General features: G+C 43.2%; 1 pseudogene; it reads right to left on the reverse strand.

Moving 5' to 3' along the window:
- Nucleotides 1–236: 236 nt before the first annotated feature.
- On the reverse strand, nt 237–350 carry LOC120603215 (uncharacterized; annotated as a pseudogene).
- Between the last annotated feature and the right edge of the window lie 5,732 nt (nt 351–6,082).

Here is a 6,082-nt window from a genome sequence, read left to right on the forward strand (position 1 = left end):
AGTTGCATAGTAGTCCCCGCTGTATGCACCTCCTCTTAAAATCTTTATCTGACGACGGCAAAATGAAGACGATGGCTCTATTCCCAGCGGCCCTTCTATTCTCTTAGATATCACCCGTTCCGTTCAGAATCTCACCTTCACTTCTATGCCACATTATAAAAAGATTAGCGAGACATAGCTCTTGTGGATGATATCGACGTTTTTTAAAAAAATTTTCATTTATTTATTATTATTTATGCCTACACCACTTGGTCTTCCTAGGTGGTCTCCCAGTACTAACCAGGGCCGACCCTGCTTAGCTTCCGAGATCAGCCGGGATCGGGCTTGTTCAGGGTGGCATGGCCGTAAACGACATAAACGTTTTAAAATTATTCTGTGGAAATATAAAGTGGAAAGCTATTGGGACATCAAAATATTAACAATGCAAAACAACAATGAGATACCACTACGTACCTATTTATAATGGTGAAAGTCTAAAACACCCACCCACCACACCCTGGGAGGATGTGGGACAACAGCAACCTTGTTCACGGCTGGTAGAGACGCAGAAGCCCTCTTTGGAAAACAGTTTGGCAGTTTCTTACAAAACTCAAGTACTAATAGGATCCAGCAATCGTGCTCCTTGGTATTTACCCAAATGAATTGAAAACATATGTCCACACAAAAACCTGCACGTGGATATTTACAGCAGTGGTATCCACACTTGCTAAAACTTGGAACGACCAAGACGTCCTTCATCGTTAGGCGAATGGATAAACTGAGGTGCGTCGGACGTGACAACATCATTTGGCGGTAGAAATAAATGAGCTGTTGAGTCAGAGAAGATGTGGAAGAAACTTAAATGCTCTTACTGCTTAGTGGAAGAAGCCACCCTGAAAAGGCTATCTGACGTATGATCCCAACTATACGACATTCTGAAACACACAAAACTATGGACACGGTAAAAACGTCAGTGGTTGCTACGAGTTGGGGCGGGGGAGTGGGCACAGAGGGGGGTGAGTAGGTGGGACGCAGAAGATTTTTAAGGCAACGAGACTGTCCTGAGTGATACTGTGATGGTGGCTCCATATCACTATACATGTGTCAAAACCCATAGAATGCACGACACCATAAAAAGCATAAAAGCAGTAAGCAGTGAGCAGTAAGGTAAGCCACGGACTTCGTGTGAGTTTGCTGGGCCAGCATAGGTTTGTCCGTTGTCACAAACGCACCACTCTGCTGCAGGATGTAGTAAGCCGTGCGTGGGGCCGGGGTACACGTGGGAACACTTTGTACTTTCTGTTCAATTTTGCTGCAAACCTAAAAGTGCTCTAAAAAATAAGATCTATTGGAAAAAATGTTGACAATAGTCATCCTTGGCTGCAAGGATTATTGGTATTTTTTTTCCTTTGTACTTTTTAGGTTTTCCGAGGTTTTTTTTTGAGGGGGGCTCTGAGGGGTCACTGAGTGAATTTATAACCTGTGAACGTAGAAAAATATTGAGAAAGATAAGTAGGCTAAATTCAAAACCATTAAACCTGCTTTATTTTAATCTCTTAGAGAGTAGCTAACCCGGTAAAAAACTCAAAAAAAAAAAAAGTTGACAATATGAGAAACGTTTAAATAGGCAAAATTAAACCTTAAATATTTTCAGCTTGTTTTTTTTTTTTTAAGACCATATAACGTAATTGCCGGAAAGGACCTTCCATAATCAACTAATATAACTTTTTCTTTTAAAATTTGCCTCTACTTTCCACTGAATACCTCTGAAGCTTAGAAGGCGCGTGGGTGGGCACAGCTGCCTGGGAGAGAAAACGAGGAACACGGTGGGTCCCCAGACTCCAACATGGACCAGGGACAAAGAGCGGAGAGCAGTCTTTGTTGAGAACACAGTGGCAAACCCATTTTGTCATTTAATAAACAAGCCACGGCACTGAGAGAAAGGGAACGTTCACAGTAAGCTGGAAAGGTGAGACAGTGTTATTTGGAAGGCACTGGGGCCCCAAGGGATGAGAAGACTCTCAGGGGAGAGAGGGGGCACGTTATGGACAATCCTCTCGTTTCACTTAGAGGAAACTGAGGCTCAAAAAGGTGGAGGGTCACAAAGCTAGCGAACGGCGGAATCGGTATCGACGTCAACTCTGGACTCATTCTCCAAATCATCACATTGCTTTTCCGGAGACAGTCCAGTTGCAGAAAGCATGCAGCATGCTGCTGGGAAGGAATGACTATTTCATGCATTTATGGCGAATGGCAACGTAAATCCCTGCTTTTTATTTTTTTTATTTTTATTTTTTTTAAATTTTTTTTCCAACCTATAGTTAATTCCGGATGACTCTCAGTTTCCGATATCATCGTGTGTTTTTACTTGTTTTAGAACTTGAATTTATCTGTGATTTGTTTTCTCATAGAAGCATGTTTTTCAAACCACAGTTTGTAAGCCACGAAATCAGTTTGGTGGGTTGGAACCAGTGTAGGAAAAATAACAACACAGTAGAAAACAACAGTAGAAGAAAACACTATAGACCAGATTTAGGCAGACTAGAATAGAAAATATTAAAATCCACCTAAGGTAGTAAAAGAAATAATTCTACAATGGAATTGTTTTTGAGTTATGTAATGATGCATGGAGGTGGGTTTGTCCTGCGTGTCCACGTGTAATATAGCTCTTAGTGATTGTCATGGTCAAAAAAACTTGATAAGCCCCTGCTCTAGAATGTATAATTTTGTGTGGTTTTAAGTTACCTAAGATGATATGTCTAAGAGGTAAATTTTAGGAATTAGGAGAAGAGTATCTTGGAGAGGAAGCACGATGAGGAAGCATGAAGGATCCTAGGGCCATGCGTCCCTTTCCATTGCTTGCTAACTATGTGACCTCGGATAAGTTCTTTAACCTTTCTTGGCCTCAGTTTCCTCGTCTGTAAAAGTGGGACAGTAATATTAATTACTTCATAAAGTTGTTAAGAGGGTAATGAGTTATTATTCACAATGAACACAGAACAAATTCCTTCTCCTACAGAAAAGTTTCCTCAGTGCGTCAATGCTTAAAATATCGCATTTTTTTTCTTTTCAATGGCAAAAGTTAAAACACTAGTCTGCATAGCTCTCCAATCCTCAGCCCCAAACAATTGTTTTATCTGAACTCCTACTCTCCTAGCATTCATACTGAGAGGATGGGATAGATTATACTAAGCTCCTTCCTAAGGAAAAAAATAGACTGATTTAAAGTACATTTCTTCCAAGATGTGACCTGTATATTGCAATTATCATTACTATTGTTTTTTGGATTATACACTAGCTCAGTATTTATGGTAGAGAAATCGATATGCTTCTTTTCCTTATAAAACATTATAAAGAATTTTTCTAATATTCCACTGTCACTTATTAATAATAAAAATAGCTAATATTTTTCAAGGTCTTACCAAGTGTGAAGTGCAAGTTTTATATGTGTATGATCATTTAATCTGCCCTAAAAATCTGTGAGAGTGAAACAATTATCCACATTTTACACAAGTTAAAACTGAAGCTTAGAAAGTTAACACATGTCTAAATTCACCTCACTTGTTGCAGTGGAGCCGGAATTCAAATTTGGGCAGTCAAGCTCCTAAGATATTTTCACAATAACTGCTACATTGCATCTCGATTACTGGCGAGCTCTTGGTTTCCATAAGTAAAAGTGTACCCAACATTTTAAAAAATGAGATATAGTTGACGTGTAACATTATATTATTATTTTTAGGTCCACAATATATTTGATATATGTGTAAATTGGGAAGCAATCACCACAATAAGTCTAGTTAATATTCATCATCACACAGTTACAAATTTTTTTGTGTTGAGAATGTTTAAGATCTCTTTTAGCAACTTCTAACATTTTTATATAACTTTCACAGAAGTTGTTTCTTAAAAAAATGCTGTATTACTTTATTTTATAAATGACTAAACTGAGGCTCAGAAAAAAGGTAACTCGCGCAAAGTTTCGAGCAGCCAAACAAGTATTTGAAACACAAGTCTTCTACTCAAGTCTTCATGTTGTCTTCCTGTCACGCTTGGTATGCTTTTATGATTAGTACAGAATAACTCCATGTGTGTGCACATACACATTCTTTTAGTAACGGCTTTATCGAGTTATAATTCCGTCCTATACAATTCACCCACTTTAAGTGAACAATTTGATGGATTTTAGTGTATTCAAAGTTGTCCAACCACTAATCTACTTTCTGTCTCTGTAGATTTGTGTAGTCTGGACAAGTGACGTAAAGGGAATCATACAAGTGTGGTCTTTTGTGTCTGGTTTATTTCGTGTAGCATTATGTCTCCAAGGTTCTTCTATGTTATAGCATGTATCAGGACGTGTTATGGCTGAATAATATTTCGTTGTATGGATATACCACATTTTGTTTACACATTCATCAGTGAATGGATATCTGGGTTGGTTCTACCTTTTGGAAGTTATAAACAATGCTGTTATGGACATTCAAATATTTGTTTTTAAAAACTTCAATATAAATCGTCGTTAAAAAAAATGACACGTGTTTTTCCCCCAGTTCTAAAGTTTCAGCGACAATTCCCTGTGATATGCAGGCAATCCAGTGAACATTTTCATAGACAAATGGATGTTAACGGAGGAGTACAAAATGTGAACACATACTACTGTAATTCTTCTTTTTTGTTAATAAAATCGCAATAATGTTAGGGAGTTAGCAGTATAGAGCTTCCTCACATTGAACAGCATGTGGCGATCCAGTCTATTATTTAAGTCAATGACAGAGCTTATTTGGGAGTATTTCTACTCACGCCTTCTGACTATAAACAATGAGCCGAAGCTATTCCAATGATAAATGTGGCAACAGAAAAGGGATGGTGTAGGTTTTCACGGACTATTACGATGTTGCATTTGGTAATAGCCGGCGTTTCTGTTGTGAAGATGGTGTCAATAAAATGTTGATGTAAAACCGAACTGTGTATTATAAAGTCCTACCAAGATATTTCATTGTATTGAGAACTGAAAAAATTTAGAATTATGAAATATTTGCTAAAATAAGTGATACTATTTTGAGAATGCTGGTTGAAATACTTGTTGGATATTCTTCAACTTAGAATATCTTTATTGCATTTCGCCGCAGGTGGAAGGATTACTCGATTTTTAAAAATTCATCATTAATTAATCTCAATTTCTCCTTGGTCTGTGTGGCGTCTGTAGTGTGTAACGTCAGTCTTTACTGAGACCTTGATGGATGATCACCTTCATCACGAACTTCACGTTCATCATCACCTGGCTGAACGTTCAAGGGGAACATCACACGTCTGTTTATTTGCAGGCAGTGGTGGGGAATGGTGGGATTGAGAAGGCTCATTTATCCATCCATTTCCCAGCGCCATCGCTGTCATCCCGCCAACAGCCGCTAGGGCGGGACGGGCGGCCCGGCTCCTCCTTCCGCGGAGTCCGGGAATCGCACCCGCAGTGCGTGCGCCCGAGACGTCGGGGTGGACGGGGAACAAAAGAGGAGCCCGCGGCCGGTGGGCTGCTCCCCGCGGCGACTGGGCAACTGTGGTCCATCGGCCGCGGAGGAGCAGACGGTGGAGGGCGGCGGGGGGCTGCGCGCGGACCGCGGCGACGCCCAGGGACACGCGGGCGGCCCCGGCCCGTCCACCGGCGGGGGCCCGGCTCCCGGGGCGCCCGCAGCGCCTCCATCTTGGCCGGTGGGGCGGGGAGCGGCGTCTGGCTCGCCCCGCCGTCGCTTGTCCCCGGGCCCCGCGGCCGAATGGCGTAGCCCCGCGCGGGCTCCCCGCGACCCGTCGCCCAGCCCCACGGGCCCGGCGCCGAGTGGGTCCCCAGGTCCCCCCCGCAGCCCCGACAAGATGGAGGACGTCGCCTCCTCCCGCAGCCATGACGGGCGGCGGGGCGACCGCTCCCCACGGGGCGAGGCGCGGGTGGACGTGCGTGCGCCCCCCGGCCACTCGGGGACGCCTTCGCTCGCCGCCCGGCCTCCGCTGGGCCCCGCGGCGGCCCCTGCCCGGCGGCCCGCACGGGGCCTCAAGGAGCTGGACAGGGAGGGCGTTGGGGACATCGAGGCCGCGTCCCTCCCCGGGCAGGGCCGTT

The sequence above is a fragment of the Pteropus medius genome, unplaced genomic scaffold, assembly GCF_902729225.1.
Source record: "Pteropus medius unplaced genomic scaffold, Ma_sr-lr_union100, whole genome shotgun sequence".
Taxonomy (NCBI): Eukaryota; Metazoa; Chordata; class Mammalia; order Chiroptera; family Pteropodidae; genus Pteropus; species Pteropus medius.